Genomic DNA, 14,085 nt, shown 5'->3' with positions numbered 1-14,085 from the left:
GACGTTTACATTTTGAGATGCCATTTGTTTGTTTCCATTTCATTTTGACATTTTGTCATACAAATGGATATTTATTGATTATGATGCCAGATTGTATGCGCTAAGTTGAGTATCATTGTGAATCAAACTAAGTGTGATATCTTATCTGTCAACTGCCTGACAGGATGTTCAATATGGCTACTGTTTAGCGTTTTGACAGGGTGTTCAATATGGCGGCGCATAGGGTCACCTATCTTCAGCGGGTGAAGAAAGAGATACAGATTGAGACAGCGATAGTCAATTACAAATCAGGTGATCCAATCACTTTGGAATTTTGACGTCTATGCAGAAGATATCACACTTAGTTTCATTCACAATGAGGAGTATAATCGTGGCTAAATTGCCAAGTTTACGCCAAGTCAAGTCAAGTCTATGCTAAGTATCAGTAATGGGATAAGTTTTGGAAATAAATTTTTAGTCCACTTTTATAGTTTGCAGGCTGGAAAGTACCCCTTGCTACGCCTTTTGTGGTTTTTGTTGAGCCTTCCGAAAAAACTGGAAGGGTTTGACCGTTACGTTTGTCGGCCAAATATCGGAACACAACAGTTTCTCGTAAGAATACTCAGGAACTCCCAATTTGAAATTAACTCTATGGAGAGATGATACTGAGACATTTTTATTTACCAGTTTAGAGCATGATAATGAAGATTTATCTAAATTAATTTGTCTAGCCACATAATCTCTGATATCATCTTCAGATACGGTCGGAGAAAAAGAAGCTAAATGTAGCCATTTATACCGTGCCGCAACAGCAAGGTCGGTGGAAGAATTTGTACCCCTTATACGTACTTGTTTATTGTTATTCACAGTACTATCAAGGAGGATAAATATAACAAGAGCCGTCTCTCGTTATTTTTTAGGCATTTACTCGATGTAAACTGTGAGGTAGTCGCTACTTTTTTTTGGGCGAGATGTTTATAAATGTCTTCTATACATTTTCATGGGGTATTTGTGTTTATTTTTCCGACTATATTTAATTAATTATTTAACTCTCTTTCCAAAAAATACGTTTGTATAAAGTGACAACACCACATGGATAAATGGGAGCTAATTCAAAAATGTCCCTCATAAACCAAAAGTAGCGACTACCTCACAGTTTACATCGAGTAAATGCCTAAAAAATAACGAGTGACGGCTCTTATATTTATCCTCTTTGGTCAAAGAGTATATATTTGTTAAGAGGCGTCACTCGATACTTTGTTGTTGCCAAAGCAACCCTGTCATGTCGAATGTGATTCTCAAGGAAGTTTTGTTTAGTTTTTTTTAATTGAATCCTATATAGTTATGCGGTAAAGTGACTTTGCATAATTACGACTTTTGGAAAGAGAATTAATAAATTAATTTAATACAATCAGTAAAATAAACACAAATACCCCACGAAAATGTATAGAAAGCGTTTTTATAAATACATCTGATAAAAAAAACCAACGACTACCTTGAGAAAACATCGAGTAATTTGTTTTGGCAACAACAAAAGTATCGAGTGACGCCTCTTGACAAATATATACTCTTTGCTTTGGTACTATTATTATCATTGAGCCGTTTTCCTGGCTCCTTCGTCCACTGTCCATTATCAGCATTAACACAGGCGCAGCCAAAACAGAAGAATATGTAGTGCCGACAATACATATATATAATACTTCTATATCAATACCTTCCTATCTTCCTAACCCTGCTAACCATGGCTAACCACATTTTGCTATTTTCACCTCAAAAACCAATACTACCTCAACTTCTTTTTGGACACAACTAACACCAACTCACATTTGTGGGACATTTTTCATAATTGTGGTAAATTTCTAAGATGTGCGAACGAAACAGTAGTATGATGTAGGAATGAAACAATAAGATACTACAGATTTCGCCACCATTTATGTAAATTTTTTAAGCAAAACGCGTCTCATTGCGAAAGAATTTAATAAAAATGAATTTTACAAGTGTTCAAGTGAGTAAGAACATTAAAAATAAAAAAAAATATAACAGAAAAGTGTGCGACATTATTTTCGCGCAATAATTCGGGATTCGCTAAAGAAAAACGGGCGAACGTTCAAAAAAAAAATCTCCAGCTTTTATCAGCCACAAAAGGGCTTCTCCAAGACGCCACTTCCACGTTGGATTATCCGAGGTAAGTAAATGTTTAGGTATTTTAGTATAACTAACTTTTTTGTTGTTGTAGCAGTGCAAGTTTGAAAATATATTGCAGAACTTACCCTTAATATGAAGACACCAAATCAGTGTTACATATTATGGACCTGACAGAAATCAGGAATATTGTTTGGTGTCGTCATAATATGAATGGTTCTGAGTAAATGCGGGTATTATGGTGATAGCCAAATTAGTTGAAGTTTTGTCCGTCCAACGCAGGACTGACTTTGTTTTTGATCACCATAATATGGGTATGTAGTTATATACATACATATGTTTGATGGCACAATTTTTGCTGGTAATTCTTTTCTTTAGAACAAGCCTGCTAAAACTAGTCAAAATATATCGGGAGAGGTGCCAATAGAAGCGCTTTGAACTCAAAACAACGAATCTGAAAGCGGAAATTGAAAATTTTATATCTGTGCAGAGATATTTGCAGTTACCCAAAATATATTAACGAAAACCCGAAAAATGACCCCTGCTCCCTCCGAAACCGGCTGTGTGATCCATGGAATTTTGGCCTTCGGCCGCGCTTATAAAAAATTACCACCAAGGAGGTGGAATCAAAATTAAATCAGTGCAAATTCCTTTCGTACATAAAATGTTTTCCTGTGAACAACAACATTACCATAATCACATGAAAAATGCCAACTTTAACTAAAAATATCTCTGCACAGATATAAAATTTTCAATTTCCGCTTTCAGATTCGTTGTTCTGAGTTCAAAGGCGCCTCTTGACACCTCTCCCGATATTTTTTGACTAGTTTTAGCAGTTGTGAGCTAAAGAAAATTGTTTTTTTTTTTTTTATAAAAATGTGATATAAATAGCTATTATGTTCCGCTTATTTATAACGGGAGGAAATGCTCGCCTTTTTATACCACCCTCGAGAGTGCTAGTCTGCTTGGGGTAACAAGCAGATACTATGGTGTCATTTGTTTATGATCTTGTTGTCAAAGAAAAAGAATGTGGACATATTTAAAGATATGTATGATAATTAATTTAGGTAATTCTATACACTCTAAATAAATCAGTGCTACAACAACAACCAAACTCTAAATAAACGTCCAAAAATATGGGGAGATATATCAAAATATGCGTTTTGGACCCAGAAACGCGAATATAAAAACACAAATTTTGAGTCTGTGAAGAGATACTTGCAAAAGAAATTGCAACTTTTTGTGTGGTTGTTGTAATGTTGGTGTACACAGGAAAAAATTTTGTGTAAAAAGGGATTTTTTGCACGGATTAAATTTTGAATGCATCCCATTGGGGGACCAGCCAGCGTTTTTTGACACCCTTCCCGATATTTTTGGACATGAATTAAGAGTGTTATGCTTTCGTATAGAATTGCCATCATTTCAACGACTCAAAAATTTTGTTTTCCGTTTTCGGATTCGCATTCTGGGTCCAAGACACATCTTTTGGTAATTCTGTACGACAGAATGACATTGCTAATACGCGTCCAAAAATATCGAGAGACGTGTCAAAAGACGCGTATTGCCTCAACTACAATAATCCGAAGGCGGAAAAGAAAAATTTTATCTCCGTCCGGAGATATTTGCAATTGAAGATAGTGATTTTCATGTGGGTGTTGTAATGTTGTTGTACCCACAAAAAAAATTGCGAACATAAGTGGTTTGACGTTTTAGTTTTGGTCTCCAAACCGGTGTAGCAAAATATGCGTCCTGGACCCAGAAACGCGAATATAAAAACACAAATTTTGAGGGGTAATAGTCTAGTTGAGGGGTCGACTGCTAATACGCTACCAAAAATATCGAGAGAGGTGTCAAAAGACGCGTATTAATATCGAGAACAATAATCCGACGGCGGAAAAGAAAAATTGTATCTCTGTCCGGAGATATTTGCAGTTGAAGTTGGCGATTTCCATGTGGTTGTTGTTGTGTTCGTACCCACAAAAAAAATTGTGCATCACCGTGGCGGTAGCCACGGTTATACCACACACCCGGACTTGGCATGGCGTAGCCCAGGGTTATTTTATATAATCGCGGCCGGAGGCCGCCAACGCAGAAAGGTGTTCTGCGCAAAAATACTATGGATCCGACCCCCGGTTTCGAAGGTACCCGCGGGTCTTTTTTCGGTTTTTCGTTAATATCTTTTGAACGCGTTAAAATTTTTATTTTCCGCCTTCGGATTATTAATACTGATGTCAAGACGCGTCGTTTCACACCTCTCTCGATATTTTTGGTAGCGTATTAGCAGTCGACCCCTCAACTAGACTATTACCATAATTTTGTGTATAAAGGGGACCGGCCAGTGTTTTTTGACACTCTTCCCGATATTATTGGACGTGTATTTAGAGTGTCATGCTTTCGTATAGAATAACCATATTTTGAACAACTCACAATTTTTGCTTTCCGTTTTTGGATTCCCATTCTGTGTCCAAGACGCATCTTTTGATACATCTTCCGATATTTTTGGACTTGTATTTATAGGTTCATGCTGTTGTATAGAATTACCTAAATTAATTCACAAACAGTATCTTTTAATATGTATGTCCACATTCTTTGTTTGCCAACAGGATCAAATAAATGACATCACAGTATTTTCTTGGGGTAACATACTTAACGCCAACACTTTCGAGGGTAATAAGCGAGCTTTTGCCTCCGTATTAAATAAACGTAACATAATTTCATTTCTTTAAAATTTTTATACAAAATAAACAACTTCGATTCTCTTGAAGTTGAATTGTTTGCTGCTTGCAGATGATCGCTTGTAAATTACCATCCTCAAAAATATTGCGTTTACCCCAATAAGCCCGAAGTGTGTTTCGTGAATTATCAGGGGATTATGTGCACTTAGGCAAGGTGCACGTAGCCTACGCGTCATCCACGCGTACACGATATTTCATGCAGGTACGATTCTTCTTCAAGATATGCGTCGCTGCAAAAAAAAATATTAAAAAAAAAAATAAACAAATTAATGTATACTGTATAATTGCAATTATACTAAAGTTGATTGTATATAAAATTAAAAAGGAAAGTTTTCACTATATCTTTATAGCAACAGAAGCACAACACAAAAGTTTGTAAAAATGTGAAGCGTAGCATAATCTGATTAAGGCAAGGTGCACACGAGGCTACGCTTCATAGACGCTGAAGGCGAAATCTGTACGCTTTGATGTCGAACACATGTACTTGGATGAAGAGCTGCGTACGAGGCGTCAGCTGCATGAAAGCAACAAAGCATGAAAGTTTCATGTGTAGCTAGCCGTACAGCAATTTTGGTCGCTAGGCGTAAATACGCCTAGAAAAGAGCAAGAAGAAGATGTTTACAATTTTTCGTTTGAAAACTTGCTAAAGTTCTTTTTTTCACTTATGCGCGGCGGTGAAAACTTTCGATTTTAATTTAATACACAATCAACTTTTGTTTTATACAGCATAAATTAATTTGTTTAATTTTTTTTTAGAAATATTTTTCATTATATAGCGACGCTTGGAAGTAGCTACTTATGCAGATCTTGAAGCGTAGAGGAATTGTAGCTTCATGAAATATCGTGTACGCGTGTTTGATGCGTAGCCTCGTCTGCACCTTGCCTACGAGAACACTAACCTCGTGTTCCAATGGTACATTGTTGTTGCATTTGCATGTTAAATCTCTATCCGTATCTGGTTCATGTACCATTGGAACACGAGGTAAGATTGCTCAAATCAGCTGTTATGGCAAAATAATAAACAAACTGCTGAAACAGCAAATAGTCAATTATTTTGTCATTGTTTTATCCAAATGTATTTTGTTGTGTTAGCAGTGCTTCACCCCATTCCAACTTTTTGGGGTTTCACATGGATTTGAGTTAGAAATGACTTTTGCAGGTGGTTATTTTAATTGGTTTGATTTTGCTGCATACACACAAATGCTGAAAAGTTTCAGGTTTTTATGTTGATTCCCAATTCGATGTTAGACTAAGGGTGATTTTTTTTAAGCGGTTTTCAGGCGACCGCCAACGCAGAACCACTATGGATACTTCAAGGATCATGTTGTAGTTATGTTAACTATGCTTCGCCCATTCAATGAGCACGGCCATTCACAAATTTTCATCAAAGTCCTATAACGGGAGACAAAGGAAAATGGTAGTCTCAACAGGTGTGGACCATGGGAGAATAGTGTTAGATGCGTAGTTTTCACATAACAATTGAAAAGATGGTGGGTGTCATGTGGGGACACATCGCATGCAGGACATTCAGTCCACTTAAACGATAGCTTTATAACCCAAATTTTAACTTCAATGTGATCACAAGTTCCACCTAAAAGATTTCCTCAAATTATTGTAATGGAATGAAAATTTTCTGTATTAATATCGACCTGATTATCAAGTTATTTTGCTACTTGTTCGATGTGAATAAATTTATAGTGGAACTTTTGATGCAAAAGTCATGATTTAGCTGATCAAGTGTTTTTAATGACCTTAATTTGAATGTCTTTAATTGTTTACAGGCAAGTTCAAGAAAGCCCTGGAGAAGAACGGAGCATCGACCCATGTTAAATGCCGTGAGTGATAGAGTGGTTTGGAGACTGTTTCACTTAAGGAAAGTTATTTAAATTATTGGATAAGTTGTCAGGGTAAATAATTTAAAGTTGTAGGGAAAGTCATTTTTTTTTAGATGGAAAGTAATTTTTTTTAGATTATCCTTAAGGAACTCTAAATGTTAACATGCATCAAAAGAAATGTAATTCAATTACTTTTCTTTTGATGGAAAATTCCTTATAGCCATTAAATATTTTTTGGAAAATATTGCGAATTCGCAAACATTAATATGTAGTCAGAGCAAATAGTGTAAATTTGCAAGGAAAGTATTTTTTTTTGGATGATGCTTAAGGAATTTTAAATGTTAAAATGCATCAAAAGAATGGCAATTCAATTACTTTTCTTTTGATGGAAAATTCCTTATAGCCAATTAAATATTGCGAAATTCGGAAACATTAATATGAAGTCAGAGCAAATAATGTAAAGTTGCAAGGAAAGTAATTTTTTTTTGATGATCCTTAAGGAATTTTAAATGTTAACATGCATCAAAAGAAAGGTAATCCAATTACTTTCATAGATCCAATTAAATATTATTTCGAAAATTTTGCGAATTTCAGATCAAATAATGTAATGTTGTAACGAACGTGACTTTTTCACTTAAATTCCTTATTTCTTATAGTATTGCTACTAAAATTAATGAAGTTTAACAAAATTTTTTTATTACAGAATAGGTAACAATTCAAAAAATGTGGTCTAAACTGTGACTAGAGTTGTGCTTTTTCGTTCATTTCAGATATTCGAATCTTTCGTTCTTTTTCTGATGAACGAACAAGTTGGTTTTTTTGTTCATCTGTTCTTTTTTTTTTCAAGCAAATTTGATCACTGCTGCTCGCACCCGCGAAAAAAGCCAACAAGTATAGATGGGGGTGTGTATGCAGCAATGCTTTGTGTGGGTATATTTCAGTGAGTAATGAATAAATAAGTTAATATATATATGTATAATTAACTTCAAAAAAAGTTACAAATTTCGGAAGATCCAGGAAATTGAATGAGTACAGACACAACTTGTAGATATGAACTTTTCAAGTTTAATAAATGTAATAATTAGTTTCTTACAAAGCATGTTTTTCATAAAAAGTACATACATATATTGTTGTAGCAGTGCCACACACAAAGATGACCACACATATCTTTAGTGTAAGTGGCATCATCGACATTCGTGCTCACTGTGAATTTCTGCGTTTGTATGTATGAATTTACAATGTTCGCGAACGAGAAGAGAGAAAGAATAACATTAGATAAAACGAACTAAAGGAACAAAAAGAACCGAAATCGAAGATCTAGTTCACTTGTTCAGTTGAGAGACCCGGTCAATTGAACAAGTTCAGAACGAAACGACCCAACTCTAACTGTGACAAATATGCCGAAAGTGGAAGAACAAGGACGTTGGGGATTTTGTGGATGACACCATTATGTTAAACTGCGGCGTTTAAATCTGTATTTTTATTTTTAATTCAATAAACAACTTTTCTTAAATTATTTTAACTAAATTTTGAAAGTAAGAGTATATGTTAAATTCAATTGAAAGTTTAGTTTTTAAGCCAATGATAACTAAGTAAATTAAATCTATATTATAAGTAAGAAAAAATATTTATTTTAATTTTAAATCAAAATCAAAACTCAAACGTAACACTAACCAAAAGAAAAATGAAATGTATTAATATATAGATGAATGAATTAAAAGGAATTTTTGTTAATATTTTTTATTGTAAATATCTAAAATATGCATACATCTAAATTATTCATATTCCCTTAAAATTAATTTGTTGTGTTTTTAAATTGAAAACCATAATTTCTTAATAAAAACATAGAATGAAAAATTTTGAACATTTTGTGGGCGGTTTTTGGTTATTTTGTGGGGTTTTTGAATTTTTTAGGTATTTTCAATTCGCATTATAGGTTATTTGATCATCGGGCTGGCAACTCTGGAGCGCCTAAAAGTATGCAGCCTCTTTAAAATGACATTTTGAGAGCAGTTCAGCTATTCATTTTTGATATGGCGGTTCTGAATGAGTGCAACAGAGATGGAAGATCACACGTACACGAAATATCCCATTTCACCATGGATAATATCGGCGCCTCGCCGAACAAAATTATCCAACTTATTATCCAATATTTTGGATAGCGTCAGTATACGATTACCCGAATTTTTATCCACTCATGGTTAGCAGGGAATGTGCAAATTTTCTGTCAATCATTATTTGCTGAAACTGTGCAAATGTACCCTGCTAACCATGGCTAACCACATTTTGCTATTTTCACCTCAAAAACCAACACTATCTCAATTTCTTTTTGGACACAACTAACACCAACTCACATTTGTGGGACATTTTTCATAATTGTGGTAAATCTCTAAGATGTGCGAATGAAACAGTAGTATGATGTAGGAATGAAACAATAAGATACTACAGATTTCGCCACCATTTATGTAAATTTTTTTAAGCAAAACGCCTCATTGCGAAAGAATTTAATAAAAATGAATTTTACAAGTGTTCAAGTGAGTAAGAACATTAAAAAAAAAAAAAATATAACAGAAAAGTTTGCGACATTATGTTAGCGCAATAATTCGGGATTCGCTAAAGAAAAACGGGCGAACGTTCAAAAAAAAAAATTTCCAGCTTTCATCAGCCACAAAAGGGCTTCTCCAAGACGCCACTTCCACGTTGGATTATCCGAGGTAAGTAAATGTTTAGGTATTTTAGTATAACTAACTTTTTTATTGTTGTAGCAGTGCAAGTTTGGAAATATATTGCAGAACTTACCCTTATTATGAAGATACCAAATCAGTGTTACATATTATGGACCTGACAGGGATCAGGAATATTGTTTGGTGTCGTCATAATATGAATGATTCTGAGTAAATGCGGGTATTATGGTGATAGCCAAATTAGTTGAAGTTTTGTCCGTCCAACGCAGGACTGACTTTGTTTTTCATCACCATAATATGGGTATGTAGTTATACATATGTTTGATGGCACAATTTTTGCTGGTAATTCTTTTCTTTAGCACACAACTGCTAAAACGAGTCAAAATATATCGGGAGAGGTGTCAATAGAAGCGCTTTGAACTCAGAACAACGAATCTGAAAGCGGAAATTGAAAATTTTATATCTGTGCAGAGATATTTGCAGTTACCCAAAATGTCTTAACGAAAACCCGAAAAATGACCCCTGCTCCTTCCGAAACCTGCGGTGTGATCCATAGAATTTTGGCCTTCGGCCGGGCTTATAAAAAATTACCACCAAGGAGGTGGAATCAAAATTAAATCAGTGCAAATTCCTTTCGTACATAAAATGTTTTCCTGTGAACAACAACATTACAATAATCACATGAAAAATGCCAACTTTAACTAAAAATATCTCTGCACAGATATAAAATTTTCAATTTCCGCTTTCAGATTCGTTGTTCTGAGTTCAAAGGCGCCTCTTGACACCTCCCGATATTTTTTGACTAGTTTTAGCAATTGTGAGCTAAAGAAAATTGTTTTTTTTTTATAAAAATGTGAAATAAATAGCTATTATGTTCCGCTTATTTAATACGGGAGGAAACGCTCGCCTTTTTATACCACCCTCGAAAGTGTTAGTCCGCTTGGGGTAACAAGCAGATACAATGGTGTCATTTGTTTATGATCTTGTTGGCAAAGAAAAAGAATGTGGACATATTTAAAGATATGTATGTTAATTTAGGTGATTCTATACACTCTAAATAAATCAGTGCTACAACAACAACCAAACCCTAAATAAACGTCCAAAAATATCGGGAGATGTATCAAAATATGCGTCTTGGACCCAGAAACGCGAATATAAAAACACAAATTTTGAGTCTGTGAAGAGATACTTGCAAAAGAAATTGCAACTTTTTGTGTGGTTGTTGTAATGTTGGTGTACACAGGAAATAATTTTGTGTACAAAGGGATTTTGCACGGATTAAATTTTGATTGCACCCCTTTGGGGGACCGGCCAGCGTTTATTGGACGTGTATTAAGAGTGTCATGCTTTCGTATAGAATTACCATCTTTTGAACAACTCACAATTTTTGTTTTCCGTTTTTGGATTCCCATTCTGGCTCCAAGACGCATCTTTTGATACATCTTCCGATATTTTTGGACTTGTATTTATAGGTTCATGCTGTTGTATAGAATTACCTAAATTAATTCACAAACAGTATCTTTTAATATGTATGTCCACATTCTTTGTTTGTCAACAGGATCAAATAAATGACATCACAGTATTTTCTTGGGGTAACATACTTAACGCCAACACTTTCGAGGCCTCCGTATTAAATAAACGTAACAATTTTATTTATTTAAGATTTTTATACAAAATAAACAACTTGGATTCTCTTGAAGTTGAATTGTTTGCTGCTTGCAGCTGATCGCTTGCAAATTACCATCCTCAAAAATATTGCGTTTACCCCAATAAGCCCAAAGTGTGTTTCGTGAATTATCAGGGGATTATGCGCACTTAGGCAAGGTGCACATAAGGCTATGCGTCATCCACGCGTACACGATATTTCATGTAGGTACAATTCTTCTACGCTTCAAGATATGCGTCACTACAAAAAAAAAAATATTTCTAAAAAAAATAAACAAATTAATTTATACCGTATAATTGCAATTATACAAAAGTTGATTGTATATAAAATTAAAAAGGAAAGTTTTCACTATATCTTTATAGCAACAGAAGCACAGCACAAAAGTTTGTAAAAAATGTGAAGCGTAGCATAATCTGATTAAGGCAAGGTGCACACGAGGCTACGCTTCATAGACGCTGAAGGCGAAATCTGTACGCTTTGATGTCGAACACATGTACTTGGATGAAGAGCTGCGTACGAGGCGTCAGCTGCATGAAAGCGACAAAGCATGAAAGTTTCATGTGTAGCTAGCCGTACAGCAATTTTGGTCGCTAGGCGTAAATACGCCTAGAAAAGAGCAAGAAGAAGATGTTTACAATTTTTCGTTTGCAAACTTGCTAAAGTTCTTTTTTTCACTTATGCGCGGCGGTGAAAACTTTCGATTTTAATTTAATACACAATCAACTTTTGTTTTATACAGCATAAATTAATTTGTTTAATTTTTTTTAGAAATATTTTTCATTTTATAGCGACGCTTGGAAGTAGCTACGTATGCAGATCTTGAAGCGTAGAGGAATTGTAGCTTCATGAAATATCGTGTACGCGTGGATGACGCGTAGCCTCGTCTGCACCTTGCCTACGAGAACACTAACCTCGTGTGCCAATGGTACATTGTTGTTGCATTTGCTTGTTAAATCTCTATCCGTATCTGGTTCATGTACCATTGGAACACGAGGTAAGATTGCTCAAATCAGCTGTTATGGCAAAATAATAAACAAACTGCTGAAACAGCAAATAGTCAATTATTTTGTCATTGTTTTATCCAAAATGTATTTTGTTGTGTTAACAGTGCTTCACCCCATTCCAAATTTTTGGGGTTTCACATGGATTTGAGCTAGAAATGACTTTTGCAAGTGGTTTTTCTAATTGGTTTGATTTTGCTGTATACACACAAATGCTGAAAGGTTTCAGGTTTTTATTTTGATTCCCAATTCGATGTTAGACTAAGGGTGATTTTTTTAAGCGGCCTTCAGGCGAACGCCAACGCAGAACCACTGTGGATACTTCTAGGATCATGTTGTAGTTATGTTAACTATGCTTCGCCCATTCAATGAGCACGGCCATTCACAAATTGTCATCAAAGTCCTATAACGGGAGGCAAAGGAAAATGGTAGTCTCAACAGGTATGGACCATGGGAGAATAGTGTTAGATGCGTAGTTTTCACATTACAATTGAAAAGATGGTGGGTGTCATGTGGGGACACATCGCATTCAGGACATTCAGTACACTTAAACGCTAGCTTTATAACCCAAATTTTAACTTCAATGTGATCACAAGTTCCACCTAAAAGATTTCCTCAAATTATTGTAATGCAATGAAAATTTTCTGTATTAATATCGACCTGATTATCAAGTTATTTTGCTACTTGTTCGATGTGAATAAATTTATAGTGGAACTTTTGATGCAAAAGTCATGATTTGGCTGATCAAGTGTTTTTAATGATCTTAATTTTAATGTCCTTAATTTTTTACAGGCAAGTTCAAGAAAGCCCTGGAGAAGAACGGAGCATCGACCCATGTTAAATGCAGTGAGTGACAGAGTGGTTTGGAGACTGTTTCACTTAAGGAAAGTTATTTAAATTATTGGATAAGTTGTCAGGGTAAATAATGTAAAGTTGTAGTTTTTTTTAGATGGAAAGTAATTTTTTTTAGATTATCCTTAAGGAACTCTAATGAATTACATTTCTTTTGATGGAAAATTCCTTATAGCCAATTAAATATTTTTTGGAAAATATTGCGAATTTCGTAAACATTAATATGTAGTCAGAGCAAATAGTGTAAAGTTGCAAGGAAAGTATTTTTTGGATGATCCTTAAGGAATTTTAAATGTTAAAATGCATCAAAAGAATGGCAATTCAATTACTTTTCTTTTGATGGAAAATTCCTTATAGCCAATTAAATATTGCGAAATTCGGAAACATTAATATGTAGTCAGAGCAAATAATGTAAAGTTGCAAGGAAAGTAATTTTTTTTGATGATCCTTAAGGAATTTTAAATGTTAACATGCATCAAAAGAAAGGTAATCCAATTGCTTTCATAGAGCCAATTAAATAATATTTCGAAAATTTTGCGAATTTCAGATCAAATAATGTAATATTGTAAGGAACGTGACTTTTTCACTTAAATTCCTTATTTTTTATAGTATTGCTACTAAAATTAATGAAGTTTAACAAAATTTTTTTATTACTGAATAGGTAACAATTCAAAAAAGGAGGTCTAAACTGTGACAAATATGCCGAAAGTGGAAGAACAAGGACGTTGGGGATTTTGTGGATGACACCATTATGTTAACCTGCGGCGTTTAAATTTGTATTTTTATTTTTAATTCAATAAAAAACTTTTCTTAAATTATTATAACTAAATTTTGAAAGTAAGAGTATATGTTAAATTCAATTGAAAGTTTAGTTTTTAAGCCAATGATAACTAATTAAATTAAATCTATATTATAAGTAAGAAAAAATATTTATTTTAATTTTAAATCAAAATCAAAACTCAAACGTAACACTAACCAAAAGAAAAATGAAATGTATTAATATAGAGATGAATGAATTAAAAGGAATTTTTGTTAATATTTTTTATTGTAAATATCTAAAATATGCATACATCTAAATTATTCATATTCCCTTAAAATTTATTTGTTGTGTTTTTAAATTGAAAACCATATTTTCTTAATAAAAGCATAGAATGAAAAATTTTGGGCATTTTGTGGGCGGTTTTTGGTTAT

The 14,085-nt window shown here is 34.0% G+C and overlaps 1 protein-coding gene and 1 long non-coding RNA gene across 21 annotated transcripts in view; both read left to right on the top strand.

Moving 5' to 3' along the window:
- Nucleotides 1-14,085, top strand: part of LOC137250152 (succinate--CoA ligase [ADP/GDP-forming] subunit alpha, mitochondrial-like) — a 158,897-nt gene that overhangs the window by 120,303 nt on the left and 24,509 nt on the right. Inside the window, exons 6-7 of one of the 20 annotated variants that reach the window (XM_067782520.1) lie at nt 12,835-12,960; nt 13,556-14,053. The exons of 18 other annotated variants lie outside the window; for them this stretch is intronic. The gene's annotated coding sequence lies outside the window, so the exon portion shown is untranslated. Of the gene's footprint in view, nt 1-6,637; nt 7,340-12,834; nt 12,961-13,555; nt 14,054-14,085 lie in introns of those variants that run through there. One more of the 20 variants, XM_067782522.1, reaches the window with a different exon arrangement.
- On the top strand, nt 500-14,053 carry LOC137250153 (uncharacterized). The gene is made up of 3 exons (XR_010952801.1): nt 500-2,164; nt 7,395-7,419; nt 13,576-14,053. It is a non-coding gene; the product is annotated as an uncharacterized lncRNA (long non-coding RNA).

Source organism: Eurosta solidaginis, chromosome 4, assembly GCF_040869045.1.
Source record: "Eurosta solidaginis isolate ZX-2024a chromosome 4, ASM4086904v1, whole genome shotgun sequence".
Taxonomy (NCBI): domain Eukaryota; kingdom Metazoa; phylum Arthropoda; class Insecta; order Diptera; family Tephritidae; genus Eurosta; species Eurosta solidaginis.
The sequence above is the reverse complement of the archived record's forward strand: the minus strand, read 5'-3'. Positions and strand labels throughout refer to the sequence as shown.